Here is a 12,695-nt window from a genome sequence, read left to right as displayed (position 1 = left end):
CCAAATGGTTGTATTAGTTGTATTTCATGTTTACAAGCCATTGTTTGAATAAAATTAACCGACGAATCCGAGCTAGAATAATCTTTAGACTTGACAGATACGGTTCATGAAAGGACTGCTAAAAGAAAATCCAGAAAGTACTCTATGGTAAGTCTCATACTCCCTGATAAAATCCAGAAGCTCCTCCAAAATAGACCAGCAATACTTGGGTAGCCCTCTCAAATATATGTGCCAGCGGAAGATATGATATGTAACTATTAAAATTAAGATAAAGGTTTCAGAAAAATCTACAGTTTTCATTAGAAAGTTTCAACTGAATGTAAGAGATGTTTAGCTCCAGAACTTTCAACAAAAAAGTGATTCATGCTGATATTTGGGCTATTATAATCACTAGTACTCACATATCTGAAGAGTATAGATTGATGCCAATACTCGTACCAGCAACATTTGCAATCAGGTTTCCATGGGTCAAAACAGCACCCTATCAGTTAGATAAAAGAAATGCAATTTGCTTCAATTCTGGAAAGCAATAACATTTAGAATTGAGTATATGATATTCTGATGTACCTTTGGGGTCCCAGTTGTACCACTCTTATAGCATATCGTAGCAACAGTCTCAGGTTTTGGTGGGCAAAAGGGCTGAAGATTGCTGAGACCCTGAAAGAAAATCATTAACTATACTATGAAACCTTAACAATCAAGTAGTGAAGTACAAATACATTAGTAGGCATTTTCAGTGCTGCTAGTGAAATTACAACTTATAGATATATCTCTTGCAATTCCACCCATGTCATTAACTCAGATATGTGAAAGATCATATGCAGCACAAAGCTACCATACGTACCATGTTCACATCTCTGCATCTTCTCATTCCTACTAGGCACAAAATCTAAAACTCTCATACCATAAAAATACGACTTTGAGTATATATAATCACCTGACTAAGTAGTGTTGAATATGATATGATCTCCACTCCAGATGACGGTGGAAGTGATGGAATTCTCCCATCTACTGCTCCAACAACCTACATCATACCCAAGCCAGATGAGGACCGATGAATTGCAGATCGGCAATATCATAGTTATGCACCACTTCAATCACCATAAAGCGACAGTTTTGCATACCGCAATTAAATGCAGCGAAGGAATCTCCGATACGAAGCTAAGCAACTGCAATTTGAAGAGTAATCCCATAAATAAGAACCTCAACAGTGACTTCAAGGAAAGCAGTGTACAGAAGAGAAAGGTCTATCACGTACATCTCTTTCTATTTCCCTGCATTTAAAGTTCGCCAAATTCCAGGATGTTGATTTTAAGTTTTTTTAAAATATATAATCCACCTATGACGGTGGAAAGTTAGGATCTTTTAGTAAATCAATCATCAGGAAGAACAAAAACAAAATATTGCCAGTAGAAAGAAGATCCAAAACATCAGATTCTCAATCCAAATGGGACAATCATAGCAAGTAAAACGTGTTCCAATATTCTATCTGCAAGTGAACAGTTAAACCTCAAAAATGGTCTAAAGCCTATATTGGTAACTGCTTGATTCTTCCACTTCCATGTCACCTCAACAGAACTTGCAAGTAAACTCACATGATTTAATGTTTCTGTCACACAAAATATAGCTTCAATTGCTGCATGGTTTGCAATATATTTTACAGCTTCTGAACCTACAAATTTTATGGCTTAGGAGATTTAGCAACAATGGTAAGATATCAAATGAATTTATTTTTGATAATGTCTGAAGACCAACCAAGAGTATCGTATAAAGGAACTGAAATAAATGAATACGCAGAGCAGGCATGGTCGACTATCAGCCATTCTGGTCGGTTGATAAAATATAAACCAACACGAGATCCCTGTCAAGAAGCGAAGGAATCAAAATGATTAGTATATAAACAGAAAATATTCACTTCTTTTAGTTTTTCTGAAAAATGAGAACAAGTAAATTCAGAAAGAGAACAGAAAGCCTTCCAAATTGGTTTAAGAAGTTGATAAAGTAAGTTGCCTTTGGTATCTGATGACAAACTAGTGCAGAACCTATTGCTGACCGTGCAGTATCTGCCTCCTTGTATGTCATCCATTTGTACCTGTAGAGTATGTTACATTGGATGAGTATGCCTTGAAGATAAATCATAAGCTCAATTACAGGCTTCCAGCGGCTAACATACTCTCCTACTGTTCCATCTTCTTGAACTCGTGATCCTAAGTAATTGCAGTCTGGAAATGCCTCAACCGATCGCCTAACCAGACAAACAAATCAAAACAAAAAAGATGAAAAAGAATTCAAATTGTGGTGAATTTTCTTGAGAAGAAAAGGAAAATCGGGAGTCAATCAGGCAAGTTTGATTACTCACACAAAATTGTCATGTAAGGTACCAATTTCAGGATGATCTGCAAATCTACTAATAAGCTTCACTGGAGAGCGAGCAGATCTGGATTTAAAAGAACTAGAAATCAGTAATGTGTCGAATACATGAAGAGTTTGAACTAACTGTTCTGACCTGTACACATTCCATTTTCCTGTCTTCAATTCTTCAGGGAGCGCATTACTAAATCCTTGCTCTGGTGAAAGTTCAATAATTAGCAAAGAACCAATGGAGGGGAGATAGATAGATAGATAAAGAAACAGAAAATAGGGTAGTCTGATCTCCAAGTAATAAGCTGAAACAACAAGCTAGGTAAAATGGAGGTCAGACCAACATGTAGAGGAAGTGTAATACGAAATCAGTAAATCCAACAAATAGCTGGACATTCAACTTACATTACCAGGCTGCATACAGAAGTTCTCCAAATTTATACCTGGTATGGATCTAGTCTGATATAAAGTAAGATGTAAACTACTTTTGAAGGACCATTTGCTATCTATTTAGTTTTGTTCGGCTTGGGGACGGGGAAGATCTCTAGCTTTCCCTAGGGAGTTGGAGAAGCAAGACTGGGTACCAAGAGATCTGGGATACCAGTTGGAATTATCCAGATATAGCAGTATCTCCTTTTTCAACGCTGCCTAGTTGACAAAAAGAGGAGATGCCTCATGTCCTAAATGACAAACCAAACAACAATTATTAGGAGAAAGGATTTACTCTTCATAGTTGGTACTACAAAGAATACAGATAGTTTTTGGTGAATCTTTGATTTGTTTTTGGGTCTCTATTCAGGTACCTAACATGCAAATGATCATTTTCTTCAAGACTCATAGTTCTACTCATTATCTCCTCTATTCACAGACACTTCGATTCAGCCCTGATAATGATCAAGTACATTGGTTGGAAATGTGAATCTTCTGATCATCAATATTCACCCCCACCCCCAAATCTACACAGCTGTAGAACAAATCAAACCTACATATGTTAAATTCGGACTTTATGTTGATCGATTATAGCCTAAAAGGATAGTGATGTGGCACATTGTAAATAGCTTAAATTCTGATTATGTTTGTGGATGATTTGATCTCAGATTTAAACGCAGATACAACTCGTGTTAAACATGGAGTTGAAGAGTATGTGTATGTCAATCTCAACTAAAGATTGCATTTTTTTTGTTTTATCCAAATCTTTTAATGATTAATTAGATCTTACAGCATATACGGAGATTTAGCTTGTTTTTTTATTTCCCCATATATAGTTCCCCAGTTAGTTACACAAAGTTGAAATGCTACTTAAGAAATTGAATTTTAAAAGAAGGTATATACAGCTGCATTCTCATTTAAGAAAAGTGGGTGCGCAAGAATACCGAAGAAGAAGTCGCCGGCGGCATTTTTACGGCGGAGAAGTGACGGCTGCTCTTGATCGACGGCGACGGCGGCGGTGGAAGTGAGGTGGTTGCGAATAGTTCGAAAACGACGTTCAGCTTGGGAATCCATCAGTTGAAACGACGTCACTGTGATTGTATGTAGTGTTTTGCCACCTAAATTCAACTACAAATGCATGTTACTGTTACATAATGAGTGACCTCAATGTGCAACTTCAATACACTACACAAGTTTAAATATAACACTAGTTCCTTATTTTAATTGTAACTAGATTTAGGAACGTGCGTTGCACGTTTATCCCAAGATACTTCATATAAATTTTGTATCGTAAAATTTATCATTGTTTCGGTAGAAATTACATATATCTTCCTAGTAAAAATATTATATATTTAATTATAAAATTGACTAAAAGTGCATAAAGTAAAAATAACTATCACACAAATTCAATATTCCGATGAAGATATTAAAATACAACATGATAGGTTAATGTATACAAAGCAACAGGCCATAGTAAATTATCAATAATAATAACACAACAATAGAAAGTACGTTGTACAATAACAACAAGCAAGAAACATAAATGTTAAACTAAATAAATAAAAAGAGACGAGAAAAGAGAGCATAGAGATTTTCTCATTTTTTTCCAATTGGTTTAAGTTTATATATTATTGTGTGAAATGTCACTATTTATTATTGGATAACATTGAGAAATACAAAGAGTTGTCATAAATAAATATTAATCCATTTGAGATTATCGATGAGAAATGAGAGTAATGAACATAATGAATATAATTAGTGAAAGTCACATACATTTACAAGTTGATGGTAAGTTATGTATGCTAATATGATGATTTACTATTTACTATTTAATATTAATATTTAATTTATTAAACAATTTATAAAATTTAAATGTACTGTGAAAACAAAACTGTAATCTAAGAATAAAATATATAAAAGAATTCAAATATACTAAATCTGTAATGGAAAATCATTATGACTAAGTATTAAAAAATTTATATGAAAATACACCATTTAATCAAATACATTCTTAAGATAAAATTACAAATACAAAAAAAAAATCAAATATGGGAGCAAGTTTAGCATAAGGCTACCAACAAAAATGCAAATTGATAATGTAAATTGAAGACATTCCTTTCCCTATTTTTAAAACATTCCTTTCCCTGTTTTTTATTGATAATGCAAATTGAAAAAAAGCTACAGTAATAAACTTTCAACCTTTGACCATAAAAAAAGTTAAAAGTTTTGGAAGAGAAGTTAACGAAAGCGACATTCAACTACATAAATGGAGAGGTCTTATCATAGTTCTAATCTCGGCAAATTACAAAAACAAATGCATCAAACTCCGATATTCTAGTAATTGAAGTGTTATTTATCCCTATAATCACATTACGCCTTGTAATCTTGACAAAAATCCTCTTTGCCTTGAAATTTTCTTCACTTGATTAAAGCTTCTCTAGTCTTCCACACACAAAAATTGTATCACGTATAAATCTTTCTATGAAGATACTATTAGAAAATTTTCATAGAAAGATTTGTATTTATAGGGAAAAAATATAGTTTTGGAATATGAAGATTCACTTACAAAGTTGAAAGGTCAAGTATTATTACAAATTAAAAACAAATATTAATTAAAAATATAAATTAATTTGGAAGATGAAACACATACATGTATCTATTCAAAGGGATAACTCTTATTTTTAATTTTTGTTCTATTTAATTTACTCACATGTGTATACCAATTAAATAAAAATATTATAGAAATTCTACTATTTACTATTTAATTAATTATTTATTTAATAACATTTGAATTTAGCATAAGGGTAAAATTGTAATTCAACTTTTCTACTTTGGAGCTTCCCACTTATAATAATATATGATCTAAAGTTTATTGTTGTAATCCTTTATAATTTATTTGATCAAAGGTCATGTGTCAAAATAAGTATCACATCTACTGGTGGTGTATTTCGATCAATCATATTGTCATATCACTTAAATCTGATCGATCGAAAGAAATTTGTTCTTATCACTATTTCTTTTGCTATGTCATCACTTAAATTTGATTGACAGAAAGGAAGCATATTTTCATCATAACTTCTTTATTCTATAACTATAAATAGGAGTTCACATAATTTAGAAATCACACTAAAATTCTGTCAAGAAGACAAAGAAAACTTGTGGATCAAACGTCACACATTTCTCTACAAGAGCAGTGAATTTATTTTTAAAAAGACGAATTAGAAGAAACAAATTTTATTGTTTACGATTTATGGCACCCCCAACGAGACCAAATATGTCTTTCATGACCTCTCTTAGTACAAATCAAATCTTTGAATCTGAAGCCACAAAATTGCAAAAGTGAAAGGTACCTTGAGTCTCGTTTTTGAGTATCATCAAGTCTGCATTTCGAGAAGTTTTGAAGTCGAAGACATTTATAGACAATGAAAATTTGTGAAACTCTACAAGACGGTGTCCAACTCTAGTTGAGACTCTACAAGATGTATTCGATTTTAGTTAAGATTCTGGGAGGCTACTCTCAGGAGCGGAGCCACCTTGTTTTGGACACCCGAAAATTATACGATATATACACGTAATGTTTTCACTTATATTGATATATAGTGTATTTTGGACACCCTAAAATAACAAATTAAAGTAACCCGTAGTGTAGATGGCTAGAGCTATCACAAACCAACTCTCGCCCCAGTTCCAAACTCACCTTCAATGAGAATTTTTTTTCAACTAAAATTAAAGAACCTTCAAGAGAGAAGAATCAAGAGAGGAACAAAATTGTACCTATAATATTGTTTATCAATAATATTCTTGTTTCTTCAAATTTTCATTATGGTTAATTTATTTTTCATATGTTCAATATTTGTTGCAACCAATTTTGTTGTTAAATCTATCTTAGGTTGCTATGCAATGGTTTCATTTTATGTGACGATATTTGGTGTGATTATGTTATTATTATTGTATTTTTATCTCATTTTTTTTTATTGATAATCATGGTGTCTAACTTTCATACATTTCGACTGTTTCATGTGATACTTGTCACATTCCACTAGCCACGTGTATATCACGTAACTCTATTCACTAAGGCTATACAAGATAGAACATTTTGTGATTACTTATTCTTTAATAATCTTATTTTATCTTTTCACCTTTTTAAATTTTATTTTATAGTATCTCTACCTTTTACTTAAGGAAACATTAATTATGAGGGGTTTTAATTATTTTATCCTTGGTATTTGAAAAATCATAACATTGTATCATAATTAAAGTACTTATTCTTTTCGAAAACAATTATTACCAAGAATATAATGGGGGACATTAATTATTTTTTCTTAGATATGGTTAAGTAAATAACATAAAAACAAGATGTATAACATGTTATATAACATAACAAGTTCAAATATGGAGTAGCACTACTTAGTTGTGTAAGAAAAAATTAACATTTTCAGTTTCTGTTAATTAAGTTTAACATTACCTTCTTATCTCTCTCTCTCCCCTTCCCCCCCCCCCCCCACCCCACAAAATAAATAAATAAATTATGTTTAAATTTTTATCCCACGAATTTACTAGTGAGCTATATTATCTATATACATTATTGTTCAGATTCTGTTACATAAATAAAAATATCTTGTAATATCAATATGCATTATTATCCGGATTCTGTAACATAAATAAATAAATCTTATATTATCTAATTTATATTATCTGTTCACATTATTATTAAGATTTTTTAACATAAAAAAAATATTTCTTTAATTTGTATATCTAATCTAATAAACATTAAAGTTGGAATGTAGTCATTTTTCGAAATTAAAAGAATCTATTATATTTTCATGTAATTAAGTGGACCACACAAATTTCCCTTTAGAGACAGCTATATAAACCACTCTGCTTCTTTTGTTTTACTCACTTATTCTTCTATATACACAAAAATATTTTTTTAAAATTATTTCCTTTCAGATGAAAAAGAAAGGAAACGATTTTCTTGAGATGAGGTACATTATAGTGTGTGAGAAAGACGTTATGAGAAAGTACACAACTGAGGATCTCAACCAGAGGAGAAACTCCTGGCTTGGGACTTTCAATTTGTCGGATAAAGTTGTTAAGGATTACGATGTGACGGAGAGGTTGTCTGACTGTCACGAAGATAACTTACAAAACATCAACAACTTTCTCAAAAAGGATAGGATAATAATAATTATTCAATCCTATCCTTCAAAACCTGAGATAATCTTTGGTTTTTTAGAGTGTTATACTTACAAAAATTAGTGACACCTTCTAGCGTAGAAATAACTTCTTTGACGCATCATAAGCCCTTACAGCTTTCTATGGTGTTTAGAATGTACCAATCTAAAGGAGGATCCTCCCATTGAATCTTAGATCTCTGTCATGCACTTTTCCCATGGTGTCTTCCTCACACCTCTATAACATACCTAATCTAAGATGAACATACATCATCTAAGATGAGGTACATTATAGGTTTTATGAGATACATTATAGATATGTGAGGAAGGCATTATAGGGAAAGTACGCAATAGAGATCATAGACTCTTGAGGAAAAATCTCTGGCTTAGGACTTTTAATATGCCGAATAAAGTTGTAAAGGATTATGATGTGGCGGAGAGATTGTCTGACCGTCACGAAGATAACCTCCAAAACATCAACAACTTTCTCAAAAAGGATTGGATAATAATAATTATTCCAATCTATCCCTCTAAGCCAGAGATAATCTTTGGTGTTTTAGAGGGTTATCCTTACGAAAATTAGTGACATCTTCTAGCCTAGAAACAACTTCGTCGCCGCATCATAAACCCTTGCAACTTTCTTCGGTGTTTAGAATGTACCAAGCTAATGGAGGATCCTCCCATTGGATCTCTGATCTCTGTCGTGCACTTTTCCCATGGCGTCTTCCTCACACCTCTATAACATACCTCATCTAAGATGAGGTGCATTATAGGGTTTATAAGGTACGGGATGTGAGAAAGACATTATGGGGAAAGTACGCAATAAAGATCAGAGATTTTAGAGGAGAAACCCCTGGCTTGGGACTTTTAATATGCCGGATAAAGTTGTTAAGGATTACGATGTGACGGAGAGGTTGTCTGACCGTCACAAAGATAATCTCTAAAACATCAACAACTTTCTCAAAAAGGGTTGGATAATAATAATTATTCCAATCATATCCTTCCAAACACCTGAGATAATTTTTGGTGTTTTAGAGGGTTATCCGTACGAAAGTTAATGACTTATTCTAGCCTAAAAACAACTTCATCGCTGCATCATTAGCCCTTGCTAACTAACAGATAATCCTTCCATTGGATCTCTGATCTCTTTCGTGAACTTTTTCCATGGCGTCTTCCTCACATACCTCGTCTAAGATGATGTACATTATAGGGTTTATGAGGTACATTATAGGGATGTGAGGAAGAAATTATGGGGAAAGTACGCATTAGAGATCAGATATTCCAGAAGAGAAAACCCTAGCTTGGGACTTTCAATATGCCTGATAAAGTTGTTAAAGATTACGATGTGTCGAAGAGGTTGTCTGACAATCACGAAGATAACCTCCAAAACATCAACAACTTTCTCAAAAAGGATTAAATAATAATAATTATTCCAATCCTATCCTTCTAAGCCAGAGATCATCTTTGGTGTTTTAGAGGGTTATCTTTACCTAAATTAGTGACACCTTCTAGCCTAGAAACAACTTCGCCGTTGCATCATAAGCCCTTGCAGATTTCTACGGTATTTAGAAGAATTCAAGCTAACGGAGGATCCACGCAATGGATCTCTAATCTTTGTCGCGCACTTTTCCCATGGAATCTTCCTTACACCTCTATAACATACCTCATCTAAGATGAGGTACATTATAGGGTTTATGAGGTACATTATAGGGTTTCTGAGGGACATTATAGAGATGTAAGAAAGACATTATGGGAAAAGTACGTAATATAATCAGAGATTCCAGAGGAGAAAGTTGTTAAGGATTACGATGCGGCGGAGAGGTTGTTTGATCGTCATGAAGATAACCTCCAAAACATCAACAACTTTCTCAAAAAGCATTGGATAAAAATAATGATTCCAATCCTATTCTTCAAAACCTGAAATAGTCTTTAGTATTTATAGAGGTTTATCCTTACGAAAATTAATGACACCTACTAGCATAGAAATAACTTCGTCGCCGCATCATAAGACATTGCAGCTTTCTGTGGTGTTTAGAATGTACCAAGCTAACGGAGGATCCTTCTATTAGATCTCGGATCTCTGATCTCTATCTTGCACTTTTTCCATGATGTCTTCCTCACCTCTATAACATACCTCATCTAAGCTGAGGTACATTATAGGATTTACAAGGTACATAATAGGGATGTGAGGATTACATTATGGGGAAATTATGCAATAGAGATCAGAGATTCCAAAGGAAAAACCCCTGTCTTGGGACTTTCAATATGCCGGACAAAGATGTTAAGGATTACGATGTGGCGGACAGGTTGTCTGACCGTCATGAAGATAACCTCCAAAACACCAACAACTTTCTCAAAAAGGATTGGATAATAATAATTATAATAATGTTTGTTGTTTTAGAGGGTTATCCTTCTGAAAATAGTGACACCTTCTAGCGTAGAAACAACTTCGTTGCTGCATCATAAGTCCTTGCAGCTTTCTGTGGTGTTTAGAATGTACTAAGCTAACAGAGGATCCTCCCATTGGATCTCAATTGTCTGTCGTGCACTTTTCCCATGGCGTCTTCCTCACACCTCTATAACATACCTCATTTAAGATGAGGTTCATTATAGGGTTTATGAGGTACATTATAGAGTTGTGAGAAAGAAATTACGGGGAAAGTACGCAATAGAGATCAGAGATTCCGGAGGAGAAACTCCTAGCTTGGGACTTCTAATATGCCGGATAAATTTGTTAAGGATTACGATGTGGCGGAGAGGTTATCTGAGCGTCACGAAGATAACCTCCAAAACATCAACAATTTTCTCAAAAGGACTGGATAATAATAATTATTCCAATCTTATCCTTCAAAACCTAAGATAGTGTTTGTTTTTATAGAGGGTTATCCTTACGAATATTAGTGACACCTTCTAGCCTAGAAACAAATTCGTCACCGCATCATAAGCCCTTGCAGTTGTCTACAGTGTTTAAAATGTACTAAACTAACAGAGGATCCTCCTATTAGATCTCTAATCACTATCATGCACTTTTCCCATGGCGTCTTCCTCACACCTCTATAACATACCTCTTCTAAGATGAAGTACATTATTTATAGGGATGTGGGGAAAACATTAAGGGGAAAGTATGCAATAGAGATCAGAGATTCCAGAGGATAAACCCCTGGCTTGGTACTTTTCAATATGCTGGATAAAGTTGGTAAGGATTACGATGTGGCAGAGAGGTTGTTTGACTGTCACGAAGATAACCTCCAAAACATCAACAACTCTCTAAAAATGATTGAATAATAATAACTATTCCAATCCTATCCTCCAAAACCTGAAATTATTTTTGGTGTTTTGGACAATTATCCTCAGGAAAATTATTGACACCTTCTAGCCTGGAAACAACTTCCTCGTTGCATCATAACCCCTTGCAGCTTTCTCCGGTGTTTTGAATGTACCAAGCTAACGGAGGATCCTCCTATTGGATCTGTGATCTCTGTCGTGCATTTTTTTACCATGACGTCTTCCTCACACCTCTATAACATGCCTCATCTAAGTTCAGGTACATTATAAGGATGATGAGGTACATTATAGGGATGTGAGGAAGTAGGGGTGTATATGACCGGGTTGGTTTGGGTTTTTCAAATTTCAAATCAAACCATTCATGTAAATTTTTAAATTTATAAACCAAAGCGAACCAATAAAGTTATGATTTTTTCGGATTTTTCAACCTCGGGTTGGTTCGGTTTTTTCAAATACCAAATCAAACCATTATGTCGAATTTTTTAATGTATAAATCAAACCAAACTAATAAACTTTGAATTTTTCCAGATTTTTGAATTTTTCGGTAAAGTTTGCATACAAATATATTATGAACTTGTGCTCCAAATATTTATTTAGTCCAACCAAAATACAATTATCTAAGGTGTTTTTTAAGAAAATAACACAAAATATGAAATGAGTATTGATGACACAAAAATATTCACTAAAAATAATAATGAAATCATCATATAAAATAAATATTGTAAAGTTATCATGAAAATAATCATAATTTAAAAGTACTAAATCATGCTAAAATAAGTTAAATAAGTATTAGTTACATTTTTAAATAATTAAGAAAAATTAAATTAGATTATGTATTTTAATTGTATAAACCAATGTAAAACTAAAGTACAAATATTCAATATTATTGTCATTCTTAGGCCTCATTTGTTTCCATTAAGATTAAGAGGTCTGAATCTGAATACACATCTGAATATTAAGATTTGCATTAAAATTCAGGTGATTTGATCTGAATACACATCTGAATATTAAGACGTGTTCTCTAAATCTGAACGCTAAATAATTAATGTTGTTTGTTTTTAATATTTGAATGTCCATGTGAAATTAACATCAAATTAATAAAATTTCATAAAAATTTCATTTCAACAAAATATATCACTTTTGATAAAAGAAAAAAAAAGTTTTAAAAGTTTTAATAATCATGATTTGGAAGTACAATTTTTTTCATTCAAAAACCTTGATAAACGCCAATACACCAACAGTGTTCTTGATACCGTCAACACAAGAAAATTATTAATATAAAAAAAATACTTGAAACGGTTTATGAAAACTTACCAGTTCAAGAGGGAAAAAATGATGTTTGATTGAGTAAAGAGATAAGGAAAAGTTTCAGTAATGAGATAAAAAGACACGCTTAAAACAGAGAAGCGATAGTTTATTATTTGATAACTTATTAAATGAGTTTGA

At 32.9% G+C, this 12,695-nt stretch overlaps 1 pseudogene; it reads right to left on the bottom strand.

Annotated features, from left to right (window-relative positions):
* The window catches only part of LOC107031704, a 19,176-nt pseudogene extending 15,209 nt beyond the window's left edge, over positions 1-3,967 (bottom strand).
* Positions 3,968-12,695: the final 8,728 nt, after the last annotated feature.

Source organism: Solanum pennellii, chromosome 9 (genome assembly GCF_001406875.1).
Source record: "Solanum pennellii chromosome 9, SPENNV200".
In the NCBI taxonomy this organism is placed as follows: Eukaryota; Viridiplantae; Streptophyta; class Magnoliopsida; order Solanales; family Solanaceae; genus Solanum; species Solanum pennellii.
This window is presented reverse-complemented; position numbering and strand designations above follow the sequence as displayed.